We start from the raw sequence: 26,897 nt of genomic DNA, 5'->3' as shown, positions 1-26,897 counted from the left end.
GTACTTGTACACTCTGTCTGTAAAGGGGTGGGTGCGTACTCCTATAAAGGTCAAAAGGCGCGAGTTTTACTTCAAAAAAGTTACTTGTGGTCGATTCTAGAGCATTCTAGAAGTTTGTTTGACGTGTATTGAGCGCCTCTAGATGGTTCATGTATCCCTATGAAAGAGGAACTTATCCCATCAAGAGGGGAGCTATCCCATTCAAAGAGGGGCTTATCCCATTGATGGTGGACCTGATTAACACCCTCCAAAGCATTATAAATATAGGCATTGGGCCAGAGGGAGGGGAGGTTGAAAGCTGAACATTCCTAAGGGTAGATGCTGTTGAAATTAGGACTCCCTTATAGAGCTTGAGAGGAGAGATTCCCATCCTTTCTTAGCTTCATTTGGAAGTGGGTGAGCTGATCAAAGTAGAGGAGAACTCTTGCTGGACCCTGGGAGGGACCTACACAACACCAAGGCACTGGTTGTAATGGTTTCTTTTGTTTCCACTTAATACAATTAAGCTCATTTTTCTCAACAAGTTGTTATATATAATTTGTTTCATATACTCCTTGGTCTTTATGATGAATATGTTTTATTTTATGAGTTATTCAGGTGCTATGTAATCGTTTGCTTGTTAGTGAATGTAGGTTTCAAAGAGAAGGAGGAGCTCATCCGGATCGGAGAGGCTGGACTGCTACAAACAGCGTGGGACTAAAGGTATGTTTTAAACACCTGATTACTTGTATTCTAAATGCATATTTAGGGAAAGATAGTGTTTAATTGTCTTGTTTGTCACTAGAAAGCCTTAGCTTCTAGGGAGGTCAATTTTGTCCGCAAAATTGACTCTTTCCGCATGACAAAATGGCGACTCCGCTGGGGAACCATGGATTTGATTGATTTCTCTTTTTTGATACTTTGATTTGAGAAAAGTCGTTTTCTTTCTGGTTTTTGGCTGATTGACTGTGAATTTGGGTGGAATAGCTTAGGGTTAAGTTAGTTTTTACTTTTCTTGGTTTTGCTAGAAGTACGCAGCCTCTGCGTTAAGCACAGTGCGTACTTGTACGCACTGCAGCTTTGTACACAGAGCGTACATGCACCTGTGCAAACAGGCTTCCTGCGTACCCTGTCAAAAGTTGAGAAAATTTTTAATTTTTTCCTTTTTTCCTCTTAGATTTTGTTTATAATTTGTTTTTGCTGCCCAGATCCACTGGTTACCTGTCAGAAGTCTTCATCTAAGCTTGTTTCAGTAGTGTCAAGGGTTTTAGTGAAATTCATAGAAGTTCTAGCCCTAGGGTTTGATTTTTGCATTGGTCCTGTAGTGACTTTGGCTTTAGAAGTTGTAAAACCTTGGATCTCCCTGGTCTTTTCAATCTTCTTAGGAGTCGGACCTTTCGTAAAATCCACCTGTGTGAGAAACCTACTTTTGTGTTGTCTCTTTGCGGAATTTCGGAAAGCTTGCTGTTAAAGTTGTGAATTTCATTCTTAAGAAAAAGAACAAAATATTTTGATTTTTGTTTTTGACTGGTTTATGATTCTGCATGAGCTAGTCCTTGGTTGAATAGTAACCGAGTAAAACATCCTGGAATTATACTTGGTAGGCTTTTTCCTCATTAGGTTTGCTTTTAGGTGAATTTCTCTTAGATTTGCTTTTAGGTAAAATTGATTTGATTGTTATAGATTTTTTAAATTTGATTCTTGTTAAGTAGTTTTACGTGCTTTGTTAATATAGGAAAAAATACAAAAATCTCTTTTGAAGAAAAGATTGTTTTAGTAGCGTTTGAAGTCTTTGAGAAGAGAAAGGAATTTTCGTGAAATAATTAGTGGTCATGTGTTGTATGCTTTGGAAAAGATAAAGAGATTGTTTCTTTGATTTTCATTGCCAAGAAAGTTGTTTTTATATCAAATTTGCATTCTCCAACTCTCTTAGCTAGGGAATTCATTGAAAAAGAAAAATAGTATAAATCATCCTAGGTGCATCTTTTTAGTGGATTTGAGTCGAGTCTACACACCATCAGTTTCATCTCCACTACCTTTTGTCCTAAAGAAAAGCCATAAAATTAACGCTTAAAGTAAAATTAACTTAGTAAATTTTTATTTACTAGGGCTCTGAAACACCAACATTGATCAGGCTAGTGTCTTTGAGTAGGAGAGTAATTAACTCTCCAAGACAGCAAAACCAAACAAGTAGCTCATCTTGTGGTAGGATAAATCCAACTGTTACATTTATGCTCTGGGAAAGCTCCTCTTAAAGGAGAAGCACGAGATCGTGTCCGAACCAGTGAGGGGATCAATCCTCCTTCATTGGGAATGACGCCAGATACGCACGTATTACAAACGGTAAACCTCGGATTATTGTCGAGGAGCCTGGGGTCACTTGTCGGTAAACCTTGGATTATTGTCAAGGAGCTGGCAATGGGATTGAGCTTGATACTCTGCCCTTGCATGCTATCGGATCATAGACTGTTCCCCCAGGTGTATTTGTTGCTGTTGGTGACCTTAGTGACCATTATCTTTAGAGTTCTACCCAAGGTAACGGTGGAGGGAAGATCCCACTATACCTGGAACAGACGTCGGCTAGACTCACTTGGATTTTCCGGGGGGTTCACTTCACTCGAGACGGTTAAAGTGGAGGAACTTGTGCCGGTCTATTCATTAAGCAGGTTGCCGGGGTAACTGTTCCACCCGCCACTTCTGTACTGAATTCGACAATGTTGGGCTTCATCACCAACTAGTGTTTTCGGTCCGGAAGGCTACTGTTTGTGTATGGTTTGACGCCCTAGATTCTTTAGGCGTGTGATTCGAATTTGTTTGGTTCTTTAGAGACTTTAGGCAGTTTGCTTTGAGATTTTACTTTGTTTGCGTGTGCAGTAGTTAAAAGTTTTTAACTGTGGCTGAATTACGGAGACAGTCCCGTAGACTTCGGGGCCGGTCACCTGAGATTGTAACCGTGGCCGATTTGTTGAGGAAGTCCCGTAGACTTGGGGGCCAACCTCCTGAAGCCGTCTCGAGTCATTACAAAGGTTTGAAAGTCCTTGTAACTCCTAGTGGCAGTAAAGTAGGTTCACCTGAAGAAGGAGACTCTTCGTTGGTAGTTCATCCTGATTACCAAAGTCTAGAAATAGGTTATAATCCCAAAGCTATTGCAGTTTCCGAGCTTGCTGGTAGTTTTTCATCTACTAGTGATATAGGAGAAGAACCTGAGATATCTGAACCTGTTACTCCAACTTCTAGTGCTCCTGATTCACCTAGGGTAGAAAGAGTCATCACCGAAAATCTTCCTTCTGGTTTGATAGCTATTGAAGAACTTGCTCCAGAAGAAGAAATAGGCGCCCCTATCCCTGAAGATCAACCTACTATTGATCTAAGGGAGCGTGAATCCATTTTTTACAGTCCACCTAGAAGTACTACTTGCTATCTTTCGTTAACTAATTATTTGGACAACTCAGGGTCAAGTTTTTCTCCACCTCGTACTCCTTATCCACCAGGAGGTATTTATACTCCTGTAAATATGTCTGGTCAGTCGTCTATGTTTACTCAATCGCCTGAATCTTTCTTGTATGGTGGTCCTTCTGTTCCCTCTGGGTATTAGTCACTTTCTGGTACTTTTGCGGGGGCATCTCCTCAACCCATTGAACATGGGTCATTAACTGGAAACAATGGTAATAAACCGTTGGGTGTAGGAGACGTTTACATGATGTCAGGTTCAATTCCCAGTTCTCAACCTCAAGGTGGCCAGTTATCACCTGGGGGGCAGCCTCAATTAACGCCTGGGGGGCAACCTCAAGGTACACAAGTTGCGTCTGGGGGGCAACCTCAAGGACAGCATGTACCCATGGTACATTCCTCAAAGTCAACCCCAGCCTCAATATGTACCCCAAGGTCAACCTCAGTATCAATTTATACCTCAAGGTCAACCCCAGTATCAATACTTACCTCAAGGGTATCTACCCCAAGGTCAATATTCGAGTCAAGGTTATCAACCACCCCAAGGTCAATCTTATGTTCAAGGTACGAGAAATGTACCTTTCAATTATCAATCCTACCCTCAATCCGGTTATGGATCTCAATATCCTCAACCTGTCATGGGTCAATACCCCGGAATGAACATAGTGTGGGATCCATCGCAAGTTCAACAGGTATTGCAGCCAAGTGTACAGTTGTCATCTCAAGCTGGACAACCCTTAGTTTCTGGTTCACCCCAGCAACCAGTCCAGTCTAATGTTCAAACTTCTGTACCTTCGGTAGTTTCTCAGTCTGGGCCTATTGCCCTTAGTACTCCATCTCAAACAACTGCTGCAACTACCGCAACATCTGTTCAATCTACCACACTTACTTCTGGAGTATCGACAGCTCCGGTTTCTACTATCTCTGTAACTACTCCTTAGACATCTTTACCATCGTCTGGATCCACGATTCAAACTACGGTTCAGATGCCTGTAGGACAACCTGGTTTAAGTACAGTTGTCACTAGTCAACCACAATTCGCTTATCAACCGTACCAGGGACAGTACCAATACGGGCCTGATGTCCAGCAGCTGGTTTACCAGTATCAACCATATCCTGGGTACACTTATCAACAACCTCAACAACCCCAGTACGGTCTGGTTAATCCTGGTTTTCCGGGAGGATACAATATCCCGAATGCGATTCCTATCCCAAGTTATCCCGGATATCCTCCTCCTGGGACTGGTCTTGTGACCCAGAGTTTTAGGGATCCTAATCGGCAATTACCATTTATCGCAACTTTGGATTTACCAGACTTGTAGCGCCTAATGAACGATCCAATAAATTATCTTCCGTTTTGGCCGCCAATGCCAAATAAGTTGCCTAGTGACATACCCAAGTTCGAAGGTAAGTCTGGAGAGGACCCGTCGAATCATGTGATGACTTACCACCTCTGGTGTGCCTCTAATTCCATCTCGGATGATTCGATCCGCTTACGTCTTTTCCAACGTACTCTCATTGGTCTCGCGGCCAAGTGGTACATTGAGTTACCACGGGCCTCTTTTTATAATTTTAGCCAGTTAGCTACCTCGTTCTTAACTCATTTTCAGTTGCCGGTCAGATATGATAATGGCACGGAGTTACTAACTTCATTAAAACAATCGACGTCCACTTATATTTCCGATCATATTCATTAATGGAGACGTCGAAGGCGGTTAGTGAAAGTTTTTATCCTGGACCAAATCTTAGCTGAATGGTTTGTTAAATCATTATTACCGAAGATTACTGAAGACGTAGCTAAGGCCGGAGTAGTTACTGAGGAGCAAGTGATTGCTCAAGCGCAGTACCTTGACTTAGTTTATACTCAGTCAGGTACGTTACACGAAAAGATCCTAGACCTTCCTAAGTCAAATCAAATCGCTGTTGCTCCTTCGGGGTCTCATGCCGCTGATGGCATGATTGGTACAGTGAATACTAAAAGCAAGAAGAAGTCTTCAAAGAATTCTTCTCCTATTATAACCTTACCAGACTCCCCGACAGGAGAATCTTCTGCTGAAGTTTCCACTGATATTCACGCTGTAGAGTCATCTACGGCGAAATCAAAATCCGGTGGGAAAAAGAAAGGTAAGAAGAAGAATAAAGCAGACAAAACTCCAAAGGAGAAAACAGAAAAGTCGGAAACCAATGATGAAAAACGCAAACCTCGATATCCTTGTCTTATTTGTGAAGAGGATCATTTTAAAAGAGATTGCCCTCATCGGGCCGAGGTTGTGAAAATCGTCAAAGGTTCCCCAACTCCTGTTGTTTTGAAAGATCCATTTCCAAAGCAGGAGAGTAAGATGATAGGTTCTTCCTCGAGTGCCAGTGAAGAACCCATATTGATGATGTCTCATGTAAGGATTGCGACTCGATCGCAAAATTATGGTAGTAAAAGTCATGTTGATGGCAAAGAAACAGAATCTTCTCATTCTAATCCATCGACCTCAGCTCCCGGTTCCGATCCACTACAGATCGAGAAACCTAACCCGGACTTAGTAATCAAACCGCCCGCCAAGGGTGTACTTCGAAGGTCTGCTTTCAATCCACATGCGAGAGCGGCCCAAAATTACAACATTGTTGAGGATTTAGCTGTTTCACCTTCAGCAATGTCGGCTTTGGAAGTGCTGCAATCATGCCCAGCACAACGCAAATTACTTTTGTCGGCTATAGGAGTTGTTGATGTTCAAGACCCGAACCTAATAATCTTTGATCTAGAAAATAGTACACCGCGTTTACCTCATCAAATGGCTTTCCAGATCCCAGTGATAGTCAAAAACAGGCCTATTCATCAGACTGTAATTGATGAGGGAGCTTCCACGTGTATTATGTCGATACAGTGCTGGAGATTGCTTGGATCTCCTTCACTAAATCAATCCCTGACAATTCTTAAGGCCTTTGATGGCCGTGGGTTCCATCCGTTTGGCATTCTACAGGATTTGCCTATAGGGGTTGAAGGAAAAACCGTTAGTCTAGATGTGGAGGTGGTTGATGCCCCTCTAGACTACAACCTTCTCTTGGGTCGAAGTTGGTCTTACGCTATGACAGCGGTCGTTTCATCGGTCTTCAGAGTAATAAAGTTTCCACATAATGGCAAGATCGTAACCATAGACCAGCTGGCTTACTTTTCATCTGACCCAGCCTCTTCAGAGAGTATCCAGCATGTCGGTAAAACGACTATCCCTTATAAGGATGTTGGAGTAGGATTAGTTAAAGATGCCGGTTTACTGGGAACTTTTCCTTTTCCTCCAATCAACGCCTTGTCTTCATTTGCATCTATTCATATGATTACTTCAGACACCATTGTTTATGACGATCCTTGGATCGTTCCTTCTGAATCTGAAATAGACTCATTTGGTGATGCAATGCCTTTGAGTCCATATGAAATTGCCTATGGAGCCGTGCAGTCTTTTACCGACCCAAGTTCAACCAAAATCGACCAAATGAATGTGGTCTGTGAGGAATCACTTTTCACGTCAACCTCGAAGTTAATAGCGTTTCCCGAAGTTGTGTCATCTGACGAACAACTTTGTGAAGTCCTGTGTGTAGACGATTTACCATGGGAAGATCTCCATCACAGATCTTCGTTTTTACCTGAGGATGATCGTTTTGAAAACGATTTCTCATCAATCTTTACAGCTGAATATGTCAAAGAAGCTCAAAATCCAATGAAACATCCTGATTCAGAGCTAAATTTGGGAAACATTTCGCCAACGATTCCCATTAACATTTTAGTCAAGCCCGGAATTGTTGAGCACATTCATATAGGTGCCTCGTGTTCAGATGACGAAATTCAGACATACAAGGCCCTATTTCAAGAATTCCGCGACGTGTTTGCCTGGTCCTATGAGGAAATGCCAGGAATTGATCCCGCGATTGTTGTCCATGAGATCAAGACTTACCCGAACGCTAAACCCGTCCGGCAACGTTTGCGTCAGATTCACCCACGAAAAGCGGCTGCAATTAAAGCAGAAGTTGAGAAGCTGTTGAAAGCAGGTTTCATTTATCCGATCCCGTTAACGGATTGGGTATCGAATATTGTTCTGGTTAACAAAAAACAGGGAACAATAAGAATATGCATCGACTATAGGGATATTAATCGAGCTTGTCCAAAGGACAACTACCCAACACCCTATATCGATCAAATAATTGATGATTGTGCTGGCAGTGAAATATTTTCCTTTATGGACAGTTTTTCTGGTTACAACCAAATCAATATTCTACCTGCCAACCAACCAAAAACGGCTTTCATTTGTCCATCGGGGACATTTGATTATTGCAAATTACCCTTTGGGCTTAAGAACGCTGGAGCCACTTTTCAAAGGGCGATGTCTTATGCGTTTCATGACATCAAACACATTGTGCAACCGTATCTCGATGATTTTCCCGCTCATTCATTACGTCGAGCTGATCACCTTGTCCATTTACGAGCAATCTTCATGAGGTGTAGGCATTATCGTATTTGGTTGAACCCACACAAATGTGTCTTCTGTATAGAAGAGGGACGATTGCTGGGATTTGTAGTTTCAAAAGCCGGCATTCACGTTGATCCCTCGAAGGTAGAAGCTATCATCAAATTGCCTCCTCCTTCGAGTCTTCGCCAACTCCGAAGTTTGCAGGGGAAAGCAAACTTTTTACGCCGATTCATTCCTAACTACGCCGAGATTACAAAGGGTTTTACCCGGTTGTTGAAACAGAACGCTCAATTCTCTTGGGATGAGATAGCTCAGAAATATTTTGATGCACTCAAGCATGCGTTGACCCATGCACCGTTGCTGCATCCTCCCAACTACAACCAGGATTACTTTTTGTAGCTCACCGCCGCTCATTCCACCATTGGAATGGTCTTAGTTCAGGAAGACGAATTCGGAACGGAACATGTGATATATTACCTTAGTCGAACTTTAAACCCAACTGAGCTCAAATATTCACATGTGGAGAAATTGGCATTGGCAGTCGTTCAAGCTGTCCAACGTTTTCATCACTACATTCTTCTCCGTAAAACTACAGTAATTTCGGATTGCAACCCTATGATCTACATTTTGACTAAACAATTGCTAGGGGGCAAGTACTCTAAATGGATCATTATCCTGCAAGAGTTCGACTTGGAGTTTGAAAAATCTAAGTCTAAGAAATCTTTAGTTTTTGCCGAGTTGATGTGTGACTTCCCGCGTGCTGACACAGAAACTGTGGCAGAGGAACCCATTGCGGACGAATCTTTGTTTCTCATCAGCACTTTAGATCCGTGGTATGGGGATATAATCGTCTATCTCCAGACCCAATCCTTTCGGCCTGAAGTTTCAAAGTCGGAACGTCGGAAAATTAGATTCCAGTCCCAACAGTACAAAATTATTGGAGATACTCTTTATCGCCGTGGGGCGGACTTGGTTTTTCGCCGTTGCTTAACTCACGAGGAAGCTGAAAGGGTTCTGAATGACTATCACTCTGGAGCGTGTGGTGGTCATATGTCTGGGTATGCCACAGCCCAAAAGATATTGCGCGTTGGCTACTTCTGGCTGTCCTTGTTTAGAGACTGTATTATTGCGGTCCGGAAATGCCACAACTGTCAAGTGTTTGATCGCAAGATGCACGCTCCACCTGCTCCTCTCCACCCTATAATTTCCGTTGGTCCTTTTGCCAAATGTGGTATTGATTTTATTACATGTAACCCTCACTCGGCCGGGGGGCATGCGTATATCATCCCGGCGGTTGATTATTTTACTAAGTGGGCTGAGGCGATGCCTACATTCGAGGCAGACGGCAAGACAGCTGCAATTTTCGTATTCAATCACATTATTGCTAGGTTTGGTGTCCCACAAGCAATAATCACTGACCATGGGCGCCATTTTCGAAACGTTATGATGACAGAACTTACAGGCCAGCTTGGTTTGCGTCACGATAGCTCAACTCCTTATTATCCACAAGCGAATGGTCTGGTTGAGTCCATCAACAAATTTTTAGTTATCATGATCCGACGAATCATTGGTATTCATCGGTTGAATTGGCACAACATGTTATTTTCCGCGCTTTGGGCGTACCGAACCTCAGTGAAAACATAAACAGGGTTCACTCCTTTCCAACTAGTTTATGGTTTGGAAGCTGTGCTGCCCATTGAATGCGAAATCCCGTCACTTCAAATGGCTGTCGAATTACTTCCAGCTACTTCCGAAGAGGAGAAGCATTTATTATACTTAGCTCAATTAGATGAGACTCGACGTGATGCTGCATTGGCAATCGAGACTCACGCAAAACGTATGAAAGCTCAGTATGATCGAAATGTGACCCCTCAAAATTTTTCGGAAGGAGACCTAGTGCTATTATATGATCAAGCTAACGATAAATTAGGTGCTGGAAAATTCGTTCCTATGTGGCATGGGCCCTACATTGTCAAGCGAAAGCTAGCAAAAGGGGCCTATGAGCTGGTAGATTTTGACGGGGACTCTTTGGGTAAACCCAGAAATGGACTTTACCTAAAGAGGTATTATGCTTAAATGATGGGTATGGAGATTTTAGTTAGGTTAGGTTTCTTCTTTCTAGCTGGTGTGTTTGTTAGTTTAGACAGTGTGCTTAGCTTAGAAAGTGTGTTTTTCATCGTTATTCTGCTTATCTTGGTTTTACGCTTGATGTTTGCAGATGTCAATGCCTCTCCAAACATACATCGGATTTGCTGATGGTGCTTGTCGTAGTACACGGAATATCTCTTCCGCAGCTTGGGTTATCTATTCGCCCTCTAACGAGTTAGTTTCTATGCATGGGGTGAGCCTCAGTCAAACAACAAACAACATTGCAGAGTACAGTGGACTGATTGAGTTATTGTCTGAATCTATCTCATTTGGGATTCGGAGTTTGATAGTGAGGTTAGATTTTGAACTCGTTGTATTACAGCTTAATAGAGTATATGCCATTAGAAATCCAGTGTTATTAAGGTTATTTTTGAGAGTGCGTCTTTTGGAACGTGAATTTGATTACATTGAGTATCAGCATATTCCAAGGTCTTTAAATACATTAGCAGATGCAATTGCTTCTCGAATGTTAGACAGACATTTGCAATAATCATACATGTAAATTTGAAAACATTTCATCACACATGTTTAACAAGATAAGCCGGTAATAATGATATATATAGATAGGAGTGTGTCAAAAATACATCGTCTTCGATCATAGGTTGAAAAACACCTTATGATCGGCAAAAATGATAAGTACAAAAAACCAAAATGTCGCATGTGTCTACAAAAACGACCATCCAATCACTGGTGATGCTCTCTATACGACACCACTGCACGAGCTACCCTACACAAGAACCTTCTAAAAGGTCCTGGGACTGCGACTACGTAGTGCTGAAGCTTGATAGGAATATCGTCTATAGTAGTCTCTGGTATATCTGCCGTCAGACGCTCTAGGTCTTGTTCCAACTCAGCTAAGGTCTCTGTGGCCTCATCCTGTGGGGCCGGCGCCGCTGCAACTAGTTGTCTCCTCTCGAAAGGCCGGAGATTGGCTAGACGACGTGGGCCCACATCTGCATTTTGAAAATTATTACTGTCAGTTTTGAGACGATATAAAAAACAAAAAAAATAGATAATTTAAAAACTTGTGAAAAATGAATTACCTGTGTCATCCCACTATTCTCCCGGTGGAAGAACCATGTCCGGATCTCCACGAAAATCAACTCCGGCATAAGGAAAATCTTGTATAGAGAAGATCTGGTCCTCCAACCAGTGAAAATACTCCGGTCTAAATCGGACAACCTCCGTGCCCTCATCAGGATGACAGGCCATAACCGCAACCCATCGCGCCAATTTGGGCTCTCGGGAAGCCTAGCCTCAACAGTGAGATGCTGTGGGATCAGCATTGAAACCCTCTCTAAAGCAAAACTCACAACTAAAGCCCCATAACCAAAGGTCTTCAGCTATCCGTTTTTGGTTTTAGTCAGTTGGCTTTTTACGTTAGCCAACACAGCATCACACCAGTTGAAAATGGTGCCTCGATAGCAATCAATCGCCATCCGCATCTGGGATCCAGTGGCAATGTGCAAAGCGGTAGCCCCGCAAAGTCTGGTAACTGTGAAAGCAATGACCATAAGTTCAGGGTGGGATATAGTTTTGATCTCTATCCCCTTCTCCTGGTTCTGCGTGTTGCACCACTCTAGTCGGAGACTAGCAATGGACTGGCCACCCGGCCTAGTCCCGGACAAAGTCAAGTGTTCGCCCCCCTTGGGCAAACTAGTGAGAAAGTAAATATCTGAGAGCTCTATCTCGAGCTGGTTCCCTCCAATGTAAAAGCACTGGTCCTGGACGTTCCATCTCTCTACCAGCCATTCTAGAAAGCGCACCTGGGCCCTCATGCCAGGGATGGCCCAGTATTTGTAGAGGCCGCATGCCTTTAAAGCATCAATGGACGGTTGATGATTAATGGCGACCAAATCGACATCTTCGTGCTCTCTTTCGCGCCAATCAAGCATGGTGGGCAATCTACACACCAAAAAACATCTGTTAGAATCATTAAAATAAAAAAAATTTGGTCCATTTTGAAAAAATTGGGGTTTAAAAATTCGTTTTGCGGGGTACACACCCCGCCTTTAGGAACAGGGCGTGCATACGCGGGTTCCCTTAAGGCAAGGTGCGTACGCCCGACATTTTCGCAACTGAGAAAATGTCAGGGTACGCAGGTCACCAGTGGAGCACCTGCGTACCCCGAAAAGCGGACCTTGAAACCCCAAAGCCTCCAAAAAATGAAACTAGGGCCTAAAAACAAATTCTAAACGGATGAAAATGAAGAGGAGGATGTTGTAGAATACCTGATGAAACGGCATTCGATTTCGACGATCGGATTCTCCGCAATGTCCACGGGAAGTTTCTTGCCAAAAGCCCTTTTTCTCTCCTCAACAGTAAAATGGTAAAAATGAAATGGTAAAAACCCTTTTTATAGGTTTTTTGGGTAAATAAATGGTAAATTTGTTTATTTTTCACCATGAAAAGGTATTTTTCAAAGTATTTTTATCTATCTTTAAACAGGTATGAGTAATGTGTTGGTTTTTGTGCAGGATAAAAGGGTTTTCAGGGAAAATTGTCATTTTTCACAAACAAAAACATCAGAGTCATCTTTAAGCCCTTTTCTGACTCCTAAAAAATGAAAAGATCGCCGAGCGTTTCTTTTACACTCGTTAAAATGGAATTAAAAGACGGTCCCCTTATAGCCCTTTTCTGACCATAAAAATAGGAAAAGGTTGTCGGATTTTTGTCGTTTCAAATTCGATATTGGAAATAAAACGACGTGTCCTTGATCGCTTTTTACTTTTCAGGTCAAAGAAACTAACTATGAAAGTACTCCTTGGTCGTAAAAGATCAAGCGGTTCTCTCAAGTATTATTTTATACCTTTTCGGGCTGGGGAAACACAAATTTACGAAAAAGTTCAACCCTGGAGTCTTCTTAAGTTTTTCAGACTCTCTAAAATTGAAAAACGCCGAGTTTCTCCTATACTGGACTCGTTAAAATTTCACAGTAAAGGACCTGTTCGATTACAAACAGAAACGGACCACTCCTTCTTAGGGTTCAAATCTAAAACTAAGTTGGACTCATCCGAAGGATGAGCTTATAATCAAGCATATGTTATCCTCCTCAAGCTTGTAAAAAATAAAGAGGTACTTGCCAGAAATGGTGGGGGAAAAGAGAGAAAAATGAGCCTATTTGTTATCTTTTGTCTCAGAAGAAACCTTATCACCACTCTTGAACATGACACTTTTCATTCACCTGGGTTGGGAAATCCTTTGCCTAACAGTTTGGTCAAGTCACATTGAAAATTTTCAACCGGTTCCGGGTATTAACTATTGGGTCAATTGTCACCAAGCCATCTGTCGTGTCGTTATGTGTTCAAGAGGTCACTACAAATAAACCATTCATCTGCAAAATACCTGTCATCCATCTCGACCATCCCTGAGTCAGTCCTTACAGCTACATTTCTTCAACTTGATCCATGATTTCGTGTTCTGGGCTTGCCTGCGACGGGCCTCTTTCTATCGACATCAGCACATTATCTAGAAAGATGACCTAGAAATCATCAGTACCTTGAGATCTGCATGCATCAATGGCAGATTTCTCGCCTTTGACGACGGTTTGCATCGTTGACTTTCGATCGAAGGATTCCGTGAAATGTTCGACATCAACTCATTCATTCACATCTCATGGATTGTACTGGGTACTTTGAGAACCATTGACATCACTGGTGGTCTCTCTCACACTTGTTAACAGTTTACATCATCGACTGGTAATCAAGTGGATTCTACCATGTTCGACATCAACTCATTTATTCGCATGGATAGAATCGTACCATTTCGGGAAATAGAAATGAAGACCCTAGATCTAGTTTCCACCATCCAGGCTACGAGGAGTTTTGTATTCATTATACAGTAGACTAATCATAAACAGATGGCTGCGTCCATACTGTGTCTACAAGAGTCTATGATTATGATGTACTGCGAAATCATTCCTATATCAGAGCAGTAGTTAGTTTGTTAGTCAAAGTTTTCAATCTGAGTATGGGAATGCCTACCTCAGTGATGATATGATCTTACATATGTATTTTGTGTTGAATATTTGCAGGTTCCGACCGGGCTCTCCATAAGATAATCCTTGAAATGATAAAGTACTTCACCCTTCCTAGATGATATGAAACCCTAATCTACTACAGGCTTCGCACTTTAGGGGGCAATCTGTTACACTAAAATTTGTCACCATGACTATTTTCAGTTAGTATGGCTCCATCAACTGTCATACTATCCTCCTTGGCTAGTCTTATACCTCTGCTACTCATGTCAAACTCCAAGAAAGAGAGAAAGTCTTTAAAAATCTATATAACTCTGGGTACGCAGTTTCTCTTAGCCTTACCTGCGTGTACGCATCCCAAGTTCACAATACCTGCGTACTTGTACGCTCTGTTTGTAAAGGGGTGGGTGTGTACTCCTGTAAAGGTCAAAAGGCGCGAGTTTTACTTCAAAAAAGTTACTTGTGGTCGATTCTAGAGCATTCTAGAAGTTTGTTTGACGTGTATTGAGCGCCTCCAGATGGTTCATGTATCCCTATGAAAGAGGAACTTATCCCATCAAGAGGGGAGCTATCCCATTCAAAGAGGGGCTTATCCTATTGATGGTGGACCTGATTAACTTCCTCCAAAGCATTATAAATACAGGCATTGGGCCAGAGGGAGGGGAGGTTGAAAGCTGAACATTCATAAGGGTAGATGTTGCTGAAATTAGGACTCCCTTATAGAGCTTGAGAGGAGAGATTCCCATCCTTTCTTAGCTTCATTTGGAAGTGGGTGAGCTGATCAAAGTAAAGGAGAACTCTTGCTGGACCCTGGGAGGGACCTGCACAACACCAAGGCACTGGTTGTAATGGTTTCTTTTGTTTCCACTTAATACAATTAAGCTCATTTTTCTCAACAAGTTGTTATATATAATTTGTTTCATATACTCCTTGGTCTTTATGATGAATATGTTTTATTTTAAGAGTTATTCAGGTGCTATGTAATCGTTTGCTTGTTATTGAATGCAGGTTTCAAAGAGAAGGAGGAGCTCATCCGGATCGGAGAAGCTGGACTGCTACAAACAGCGTGGGACTAAAGGTATGTTTTAAACACCTGATTACTTGTATTCTAAATGCATATTTAGGGAAAGATAGTGTTTAATTGTCTTGTTTGTCACTAGAAAGCCTTAGCTTCTAGGGAGGTCGATTTTGTCCGCAAAATTGACTCTTTCCGCATGACACACTTGGTGTTCAGGAGAATCAATACTCAACTTTGTCAGAAGAGGAGCATGAAATAGAATCACGAGGGGGGAGGAGGACAATGATGATGTTCCTTTGGATAAAGAATAAATAGATTCTTATCGTAAGCAGTTTTCAGACTTCATGTAAGAAGAACTACATAGGAGGTTTCACTTGAGGTCTAGAAAGAGGTACCACACAAGACCAAAATGAATAACTTTCCCAACCCTCCACCCCCAAACAATCTAATAAGGGAAAACATCTTGTTAGGTCTGATCCAATAACCAAAAGTGAAACCTCCCATTCCACTCCCTCTAAGCTAGAATATGAAAATACAGAGCAACTACTAGTATAAACCAAGCCAGTGCATCAAGAAAATAAAGAGCCAATTGAGCCAGTGAAAGCGGGAAGTAATGCCTTAGCCTTTAGTTTACAAAAGGAGTTGGAGAGCGTGAAAATATGTGTTCCATTAACTGATATAAGAGACAAATTTATGGTTTCTTGGATGTTTCTCATGTTGCCTCAATGCAAGACAATTTAAATTTGCAGGAAGGAAGACATGTGGTTATGTTTGCACCACAAGTGGAGGAGCAAGACCCTGCCACCCATCCACTCTATGTTACATTGGTGATTCATGGTTTATTGTTGCACAATTGTATGCTTCATTCAGGGGCCTCTCATAATCTAATTTCGTTGTCTGTCATGGAGCAGTTAGGCATGTAGATAAAAAGGACATATGAGGGTTTATATTCCTTTGATTCCAAAAAGTAAAATGCCTTGGTATGATCAAGGACTTGGCGGTTAATTTGGGTCAAATACCTGTGAAAAGGGTGGTAATGGATATTGTGGTTGCAGACATTCCTGCAAAATTTGGTATGATTGTTTCCAAATCATGGTGAATGAAACTCGTAGGATCCATAAAACTTGATCTCACATATGCCACTATTCTAGTTTTTGGTGGAGAGGAGCATAGGTTGTAGAGAGAATCCATATTTGTAAAGATTGTCATTAGGGAAGAGAATTCCAATAATTCTCCAGCACATGGCCAAGAATTTTTTTTTTAATGTTTTTTGTTGGAAGTGGATGATAAATTTATGGAATATACCCAAGTGGAGATTCCATCACAAGTGAATAAGCAAGAAATGAAAGCTTTCTATATTTGGAATTTTTATTTTGATGGGGCACACTCTAAGGAAGGAAATGGAGCCAATGTATTGTTAATATCTAGAAGGTAACCTTATTCCTCTCTCATATAAGTTAGGATTTGACACTAAAAATTATATTGTTGAAAATGAAGCATTGGTGTTGGGCTTGCAAGTTGCTAGAAATTTGAAAATTGAATGTTTGATAGATTTTGGAGATTTTTACCTACTTAAAAAACAAATTAAGAATCAGTGCCAAACCAAACACCCAAGGTTAAAATCCTACAGGAACGAGGTATGGGAACTTATTGAGAATTTCTTCTTGGCATTTAACATTTAATTTATACCGAGAGAGTAGAAAAAAATGGTTGATTTCCTAGAAAAAACAAGAAATAATTTAAATCCACTACAAAATCCCTTACTCAGGTATGAAGTGGAGATTAGGCATAGACCCTCAATGTTAGACAATGTAAAATACTGAAAGGTATTTGAGGATGAAGATCATATTAAACACTTTATGGAGGTAACTGAGGAATTTTCTAACTCTGTAATAGATCGGGAAGGTGAGGATATATAGGAAGTTTAAGGATTTGAGGAGTATGTGCCTTGGGAGGAATCTATGGCCGGAGAAAAAAAATTACAGCTGAACGGAAACATAATCGTAAAGGGGTTGGTCCCATTGGAAAGATTATTTGATGCTAATGACGTGGCATTCAAATCAGCCAAGAAGGAGCATGAGGAGGATACAGAGGACTATAACATTGGCACAAAACACCAACCTAAACTAGCCAAATTGGACAAGGGGATCCCAAAAGAATACAAATGAAGGTATCTTCACTTGTTTAGAGAGTACGCTGATATTTTTTCCTAGTTCTATGATGATTTGAAAACTTATGATACTAGTATCATTTAACATAATATTCCTTTGAAATCAGGAAATAAACCTCACAAGAGGAAGTTCAGGAAAATAAATCCCTTGCTTCTCCCCTTGATTGAGAAAGAAGTCATGAAAATGCTCCAAGATAAGATCATCATCCCCTTGAGATATTTAGATTGGGTGGCTAATCTAGTTACTGTTAGGAAGGAAAATGGAGAGATCAGATTGTGTGTCAACTTCAGAAACTTGAAGAAGGATTCTCTAAAAGATAATTATCCTTTTCCTAAGATGGATTATATTTTGGAAAAACTGGTGGGGCCATCAAGATTTTCCATGATTGATGGGTTCTCTGGATACAACGCGGTTGTTGTGCATCCTGAGGATCAGAAAAATACATTGTTCACCATGCCTTGGGGAACATTCATGTATGCTAGAATGCCTTTTGGTCTCATGAATTTTGGTGCCATCTTTTAGAGGATAATGGATATACCGTTTTTTGGGGAGAAAGATAAATTTGTGGTCATTTACATAGATGAAAAAATAGTTTTTTCAAAGTTTGATGAAGAACATTTGAGACACACATTTGAGAAATACAGGAAGTATGACTTGTCCCTAAACCTAAAGAAGTTTCAATTTCCCCTCAGAGAAGGAAAATTGTTGGGGCATATAGTCTCAAAAGAGGTGGTTAAGATTGACCCTAAAAAGGGTGGAAGAAATTACTAGCATCCCCTAACCAAGGAACAAAAACGAAATACAAGTTTTCTTAGGCAGAATAAATTTCTTGAGGACATTTCTGACAAATTATGCTAAGATTGTGATAGAAATCACAGATATGTTGAAGAAATCTAGAGAGATTAAATGCACTGTAGAATCAAGAGAATCATTTGCCAAAATCAAAATGTCCTTGGAGAAGCTGCAGTCTTGGCTATCCATGATTATCAAAAGGCATTTCTTATATTTTATTTTGCATCTCATAACACTTTTGCAACTATCTTATTTCAGAAAAATGAAGAAGAGAAAGAACAACCAGTTGCATTTTTCAGCCACATATTGAGGGATGTTGATGCAGGGTTACCCCACACATACCCAGAGTATGCATAAAAATGCACAAAAACATCAGTCCCAGGTATTTAACTCTCAAAGGAGTCAAATCTTCATAATATTCATGGTTAAGGCCCCTTATCATTGGTTCCTTTATATCAGAACTCAATCACCTCGCCTAAACCTCCTATCGGGAGTTAAATCAATCCTCAAGCCTTGATTTTCCCTTTTATCAAAGCATTCCACAAATCTTCCTTATCGGGACTCTAAAATCCATCTAAACCTTAGTTAAGCATTTTTAAACCCATCGGCCGCATATATATATAACCACCCTCTTAAAACATTGGTTAATATATATATAACACATAAAAACCTTCATTCGGCACAATTTCCTTACAAAACCGTTTAGAAAGGGAAACTATGCAAACATGCCCTTTTTCCGCCTTCCGTATGACTTCTGCATAGATTCTGAGGCTATACCTCTATCTCAATCACTATTGGCTCTTTTGCATGCCATATTACACTTATCGGAACCCTTATAACTATCGGGATTTCCTTTAGAAACCCCAGGACCATACATTAATCGCAACACATAGAATAAGGGAAATAAAAAGGAAAATCTCCCAAAACATGTCAGCCGGAACTCAAATCTTATAGACCTGCCATTATAAAGTCCGTCGGCTCCGTATCTTCCATACTAACTCTTCCGTCGCTCTAATTGCCATCCTCTGATTCCTCCAATCGTCGATCATCGCTTATCACTATCGGCGTATTGGCCCTTTGTTATAACATTGTAGCAACCCTTTGACCTCTCCGACATACGATCGTCGATCTCATATGGACCGTTGATCTGAATCTTGATCCGATGGTTGAGATTGCTCCTGACCGTTAAACTTGCACGTGAATTCTCCACCTTCAATCTACTCCCAACATATCCGATGACTGTCATTGATATCGGGTAGATAACAAGTGCGAGGTTTAACCACCCGATAAAGTGGTTTCCTCTCACCTCCGCTGCCACGCGTTGTTTGATGAGTGGAATCGGCGCTCGTCCTTCAATACCTCTTATGGTTTTGAGGTTGCCCAAAATCCACTTTCACTATTACAAAACCTCCTTCCTTTGTTAAAGTTCGCTGATGTGATATTCCTTCATCTCCTCTGCGATTAGATCCTAGCCGTTGATCTTCAAGATCCAACGGCTACTAAGTGTCAATACTTCACTTCTCACCCATCTTTTTACTTAGATTTCCTCCACCATTTCAATGTTCTATGGGGTTTCCAGGTTTTCCAAAGGTTTCACCTTACGCTCTTCTGCTGCTCAATTCATTCCCGCTTGAGCTTACCTCCACATGCTCCATTAACCAATGTCCTTTTAGAGCATTACTCGACCCTTTAAATGGATGCAACAATCCATTACGATTCCTTCGAATCGTTCTTCTCTTCTGCACAGTTCTTCAGCACTCTGCCTTCTGCTTCTACTGCTCAACTTCCTCTGAGCTTAACTCTGATCTTCTACTGGATTCTAAGACCAGTGATGATTCCTCTGAATCATTTTTCTCCTCTGTGTGACCTTCAGAACTCTGCCTGCAACCCTGTTACAGAACCTACGAATTCATAAGTAATTCATTCAAGAAATACTTGTTTCACGCATACTGACACAGTCAGGAATAAACCATTGTATATATATATAAACAAGAGATTACATTCGAGACTTCTTTGTCTCGCACAAGCCTATTTTTCACTATTGTGGCCCCTCCTCTGACTCTACCCGTAGGCTTACATATATGCCAGTGCGTTCTATTGAACTCATCCTAGTTTGACTCCTAGGTCTATTGAATAGACTCCTAGATGTACTTTATCCTCTATGTCCACTTCTATTCTCCATTTAATGCCTAAAAACTCACTCTCGCTCCTAGAATCATGAAACTGCTTAAAGACTTATATTTGACTTTTAACTCTTTATCTTTATTAACCACTCATGTTCTCATTTATTTGAGAGCATTTACAGCTTCCTCTAATTATCTAATTAAATCACTTTAATCCTAAATATTACATTAACTTGAGACTTTAGGAAACTACTTCTCTAAAGATACATGACCCCCTATGTCTACTTATTTACAATGATTTTCTCTTGGGTGAATGCTCCTGCATCAGACTCCCAAAGTAGAAAATATTCATGATCTCCTGATCATGTGTCTTCTGATCTTTGTCTTCTTGGATCCCACACTTTGTTCTGTAACTGTCCACATGCTTTTTTCCCTTGTTGCTGTTGTACTTCAACTATCTTTTGCTCCATCTTCTTCTTCTTGTCAATTAGGTTCAAACTCTGATTGATCATGCTTCATGTTGCTACCATTTTCCTCCATTTGAACTGCTTCATCATTAGTTGCCACATTTCTTCAATCTCTGTTTCCAATACATCTTTGGATTGTTCCATATTCTGTTTCTTACTTCTTCCTCTTTCTCTTTGCTTCAGGTTGTTGCTGCTGTCCACTAGTTCTTCAATCTATTGTTCTTCTTCTTATTCTATTATTCTTACTCCAACTTTTGCTTTGCTTACTATGTTGACTTCTATGTTGACTCTTATGTTGACTGCAACCTTTTCTGTGACTCCTATGTTGACTTCCTCCCTATCATCCTTACCCTATTTCATGATTACTTGTTTCTGTATTGAATCATGATTTTCCAACACTCTCTCCAGCAATTCAACATCTTTGTTCCATGGATTGAATTCTTCCACAGAATTTTCTTCTCTCATCTTTATTTGGCTGCTCATCTGTGCCAAATCTCCTCCAGCATCTGCAACTAAACTTGCATTCATAAAACACTTGTTAAAATAAAAAACACAAGGCTTTTGTGCCTTATCTTTCTTTGGCGACAATTTAGTTTGCTGCTCTATTTCTTCCTCCTTTGTCAGCATATCAGTATGTTGATTTGAATTCTCAAAAGAATTCATGAGATTTCCCATTAGTCTCTCTTCCACATCATCTGTTCTAATGATTTCTTCCTTCTCTTGTTCACTGTAGTGAACTTCTTCTTCTGCAATCACACTGTCATACTCTGAATTTTCCAGCAATGCAATTTCTTTGTGACACTTCATAAGTATTTCATCATCACTTATGTTTCCTGTATTTATACACAAATTATTAGTTTGGAAATCATAAGTTTCAACAGTCTCAACTATTGCTTCACATATCATCTCTTCAAACTAAACTTCATCTCCTTCTTCCACAAGAACTTCTTCCTGTGTTGTCACATCTTCGCACATCCATGCATTGTTAAATTCTTTTTGTTGTAATGAATCACTGCTTTTCTCATTTAAGAGACATTCTCCATCCTCCTTTACTTCAGAGTTTTTATCTTCTGAAAGATACTTCTCCATACTTCTGACAACTTCAAAAGATTGCTCATCCTCTGCAAAACACTCCTTTGTTAGTGTTCCTTCTCCCAAGGTTAAATCCTTTGCATAAATTCCTTCCTTATTAGCATCCTTCAGTAGATTTCTTTCTTCCTCAACAGATTCCATGGCTATTTCCACTGTGCCTATCATCATGTTGAATTGATGATCTTTTACTATGTTTTCAACTAACATAGTCTCTTCTTCAAGTTTTCCTTCACTTGGTTGCTTGATAGCTTCCCCCAACTGCACATGAGACCTACCTATCTCATTCTCTTCCAAAACAGAATTTATATTCTTCTTGTCTTCTTTCTCCTTTATGACAATATCATAAAATTGTACTTCTTTACATGTTTCACCTGCAAACATACACAAATTGTCAGATTTAAAATCATGTGACCCTTTGGCCTCACTTGAAGTTTCAGTCTTCAAGTCTTCATCTTCACTTTCTCCCAGAATTTCTCCCTGTTCTGGTTCACAAATGGACTCTTCCATTTCCAACTCAACTTCCTTGAGTTTTCCCCTTAGCCACTTTACTTGCTTTTGTTGTAGCCTTCTCTGCATCTCATGCCACTCCACTGGCTTCTTCCTTAATACCCAACCTTGTCTCTGGCTTTCCTCTAGTATCCTCCTTAATGCATCGAGTTGTTCTTTTAACTCTGCAATCTCCTGGTCAATTTCTTCTTGACTCATCCTCTTTCCATTTGTCTTGGCATTCTCTTTCTTCATCTTTCTTCTGTTGTGGCTTCTCTCTGCACCTCTACTATGACTATCAGTAGTCATCTTCTTCTCCTCTTTCTTCATGAGCTCCTCACTCATCTGCAACAAGCCTCTACAATAGCTAGTCCTCCTCGTTGCAATCTTACCTCACTAAGCTCTCCTCACTCAGTCTTTTGGTAAGCACGGTCCTCTATCTCGAACCTCCTCTTGAGAAACACCTTTTCTCCTTCTAGGCTTCTACAATCTCTCACTCTCTCTTGAACACTTCAGTGGTCTTCTCTGTCCAATATCTTGCTGGATTCTTTAGGTTTACTACCACTTTCCTTCAGAGTATTTTTCTTACTCTGTCCTCAAGAACACATATGGTTCTCCTCTCACAGCTTCTCTTGTTGTCACCTGTGCATTAGTATATAAACACACATTCTCAATTTAAAACAGAACATAACATATTACCTCACCTTCAAGATCTCAGCATGATCTTGGTTCACCATTCCACCTATGCCTTCAATGGATTGTCCTCTATTTCTTGCATCTGCAAGTTCTGATACACATCACCTCTGTGTGCCTTCTTCTGTCATATTAGAATCTGATCCTTCCTCTTGCCTACATAACACATTAACACATATTCTGTTCTCAATCCTTTCTCATAGAATTCTTTGTTCTGTCTTGACCCCAATTACTTCAATTACAACCTGCTCTAATTATAATTCTACTCTGATACCACAAATGATGTAGGGTTACGCCGCACATACCCATAGTATGCATAAAAATGCACAAAAAAATCAGTCCCAGGTATTTAACTCTCAAAGGAGTCAATCTTCATAATATTAATGGTTAAGGCCCCTTATCAATGGTTCCTTTATGTCGGAACTCAATCACCCCGCCTAAACCTCCTATCGGGAGTTAAATCAATCCTCAAGCCTTCATTTTCCCTTTTATCAAAGCATTCCACAAATCTTCCTTATCGGGACACTAAAATCCATTTAAACCTTAGTTAAGCCTTTTTAAACCCATTGGCCGCATATATATATATATATATATATATATATATATATATATATATATATATATATATATATATATATATATATATATATATATATATATATATATATATATATATATATATAACACATAAAAACCTTCATTCAGCACAATTTCCTTATAAAACCGTTTAGAAAGCGAAACTATGCAAACATACCCTTTTTCCACCTTCCGTACGACTTCTGCACAGATTCTGAGGTTGTACCTCTATCGCAATTTCTATCGGCTCTTTGCTAAATGGAGCCATGGTGTGGTCAGGCTCAAGGAATTCTTATCCCATATAAATAGCCTCTCTCAACACATAAAATTCACCATTGAAATTGAGATAAACAACCAGCTCCCCTTCTTAGATGTCCTCCTCACCAAGAAACATGGCAAACTAAGCCACCAGGTCTTCAGAAAACAAACACACACTGACAGGTATCTTCATGCAAACTCCCACCACCATCCTAAGCAAAAAATGGGTGTCATCAAAACCCTAACCACCAGAGCCTCTAGAATCTCTGACCCAGAACATCTAGATGAAGAACTTGTCCATCTCCATAAAGTTTTTGTAAACAATGGCTATCAACACCACACCATCCGCAAAATAATTAAAGATTCCTTAACCAATAAACAAAACAAAAGGAAATCATTTGAAACCCCTAGAATCTCCCTTCCCTATATCAAAGGAATCACTGATAAAATTGCCAAAGTTCTCGCTAAGCACAACATTTTGGTAGCTTTCACCCCCCCTAACACCATAAAAAACATGCTTGAATCTGCTAAAGATGCAATCGACCCAAAAAATCACAAAGGCGTTTATTCGATTCCCTATTCGTGTGGTAAAGTTTATATAGGGGAAACAGGGAGATCCTTTGGAGTAAGATTAAAAGAACACACTAGTGATATTACTAGAAATAGGTCTAATAAATCAGGTCTTGCAGAGCACACTTGTTCCTCCTCTCACTATATATGCATGGAACAAGCTAAATTAATCCATAAGGAAGACCACTATTTAAAAAGAAGAATTAAAGAGGCAATTGAAATTGAAAATTCTTCTAATAATTTGAATAGGGATGATGGTCTTAAACTAAGTAATACCTGGAAACCCTTGCTGAATAAAATAAAGTAACTTTAATTTATGCAAATTCTTCCTTGAGACAGCATTTACAGCTCATAAATTAAAAAAATTATTATTAAAATAAAAATTATACATATATATATATTTATTTATTTATATATATATATATATATATAAATAAATAATTAAATTAATTAATTAATGAATTAAAATAAAATTTAAACTAAATTTAAAATTAATTTAATTAATTAATTAATTAATTAAATTGAGTTTATTTTAAATTTAGTTTAAATTATTTTTAATTTTATTTTTAATTTAGTTTTAAATTTATTATTAAAAAAAAATCAGAACTAAATTAAAATTAATTTAACCAATTTATTAATAAATATATGAAAATTCAAGCCGACCTCACCTACCCAAAGTTATCTCTCCTTCTATTAATAGGTTCACATCTTCTTGACTCTCTCTTCTCAAAATACAGATCTCATTACCCTGATGATGGACTCACTTAGCTAGTCCGAAACGTCGGTTTCATAAATTGCTCACAGGTTTTTCCATTAATTAAAATACTCTACCAGCCTGTATGGAATCTCTCTTCAACACCATTAAGTCCCACCATGGAAGGGACATGCAGAACAATGCTCTTAAATTTGAGAAGATGAGAATGTCAAGAGCCAGAATCCTATCCAATCTTATATTTCTAAAGCAATGCAGAGATGAAAACCTCACTCCTAAGTTCGCCAAATGCAGCCATCCTCTCAATCGTGGTCGTAACATTTCTCTTTTTAATAATCTTAGCAAAACCCTCATAAAACATGAAATTAAATTTGCCAGATTTCAGTTAATTAAAACCTCTAAAAATCTTCTGGGTTTACACCTCTTGCTGTCTTCAACTCTTAGCTCTGATCTCTGGCGAAATCTAGACGCCCTCACTTACGGCAAAGCTGAGAAATTTCTTAATTTTACTCTAGCCAATAAAACCAGAAAACTAAACTCGTTGAGAAACCTCAACCTCATTAACAATTCTGTTTATTCCCCTTTATATCGCCAATTGCCTTGCGCGCTTCCCAATCCTCAAATAAACAACGCGCAGGTTCTGCACCTAAATTCAAACCTAGAAATGAATACCTCCAGCAGCTTAACGCAGTATGATAATGTATCTAGCAATGTGTTGGGTCCAAGTATAAATCTGAACCTGAGCAGTAATCCCTCCATCAGAAAAACGCAGAAGCTTCTTAACACATCTACGCAGGTTGAAAGTCTGATCCCTACGCAGGAGTACGCAGGTCAAACATCCTCGCAGTGTGAAGTAGCATGCATCCCGACGCAGGAGCATCTTAATGATCTTGCACAGATTTACCACGTATATGCGCAGGTTGAAAGTCTTGATCCTACGCAGGAGATTCATGAACTGGCCTCCTCGCAGCATGAACTGGCCTCCACGCAGCATAAACTTGAACAATCTATTAACTCATCTCAGCAAAATAATGAAGCCTCTCACGCAGTGGAATGTGGCCAAAGCAATAACTCATCTAATTCTCTTCACCTCCTCAGCAAAAATTCGACAGTAGTAAACCTCTCTCAGCTAGTGTTAGATGACAACCTAAAACTGCTTCTTGAAAAAGGTTTAAATTTTGCAGTATCCCCAACCAAAATTCCTATATATGACATCATAAGTAACATTGAAGTCATTATAAAAAACAATGACCAAAACAAAGCAGAGGAAATAAGGCAAGATGTTTCCAGAATTCTTAGAAATGCCAGACCTCCCCCCAGCAACATATCCAAAGAAGAAGCCATAGCCCTAAAAAACATCAAAAATAACAAAAACATTATAATCTTAAAAGCCGACAAAGGTAATTCCATTGTCATCATGAATAGGATTGACTATGAGCATAAAATGGAAGAACACTTAGTCAACAGTGGCTGCTATAGAGTTTTAAACAAAGACCCTAGCAGCAAAATTCTTCGCCAAGTAAGTGAAAAAATTAAAAGCTCCTCCCTTGATGCCTCCATTAAGAAAAAATTAATTCCTAATAATGCCATTATCCCTAGAATTTATGGAGTGCCTAAAATCCATAAATCTGATGTTCCATTAAGACCTATAGTGAACACTATAGGATCCCCCACTTATTGGCTAGCTAAATATCTAGCAAGCAAACTTAGACCTTTATCTGGGAACACTCCCTCGTACATCAAAGATTCCTCTTCCTTCATAGAATGGATCAAAAACCTAGAATTTAATGACAATGACCTAATGGTTAGCTTTGACGTAGTGTCTCTCTACACTATGATTCCAGTAGATGAAGCCTTAGAAGTATTAAAGAACATTACAGACTTAGAAACGGTGGAACTTATAAGCATTTGCCTTAAATCTTCATACTTCAGTTT

This window comes from Pinus tabuliformis, chromosome Q, assembly GCF_031772625.1.
Source record: "Pinus tabuliformis cultivar Carrire ecotype Pingquan chromosome Q, CPIR1, whole genome shotgun sequence".
Lineage (NCBI taxonomy): Eukaryota > Viridiplantae > Streptophyta > Pinopsida > Pinales > Pinaceae > Pinus > Pinus tabuliformis.
The sequence above is the reverse complement of the archived record's forward strand: the minus strand, read 5'-3'. Positions refer to the sequence as shown.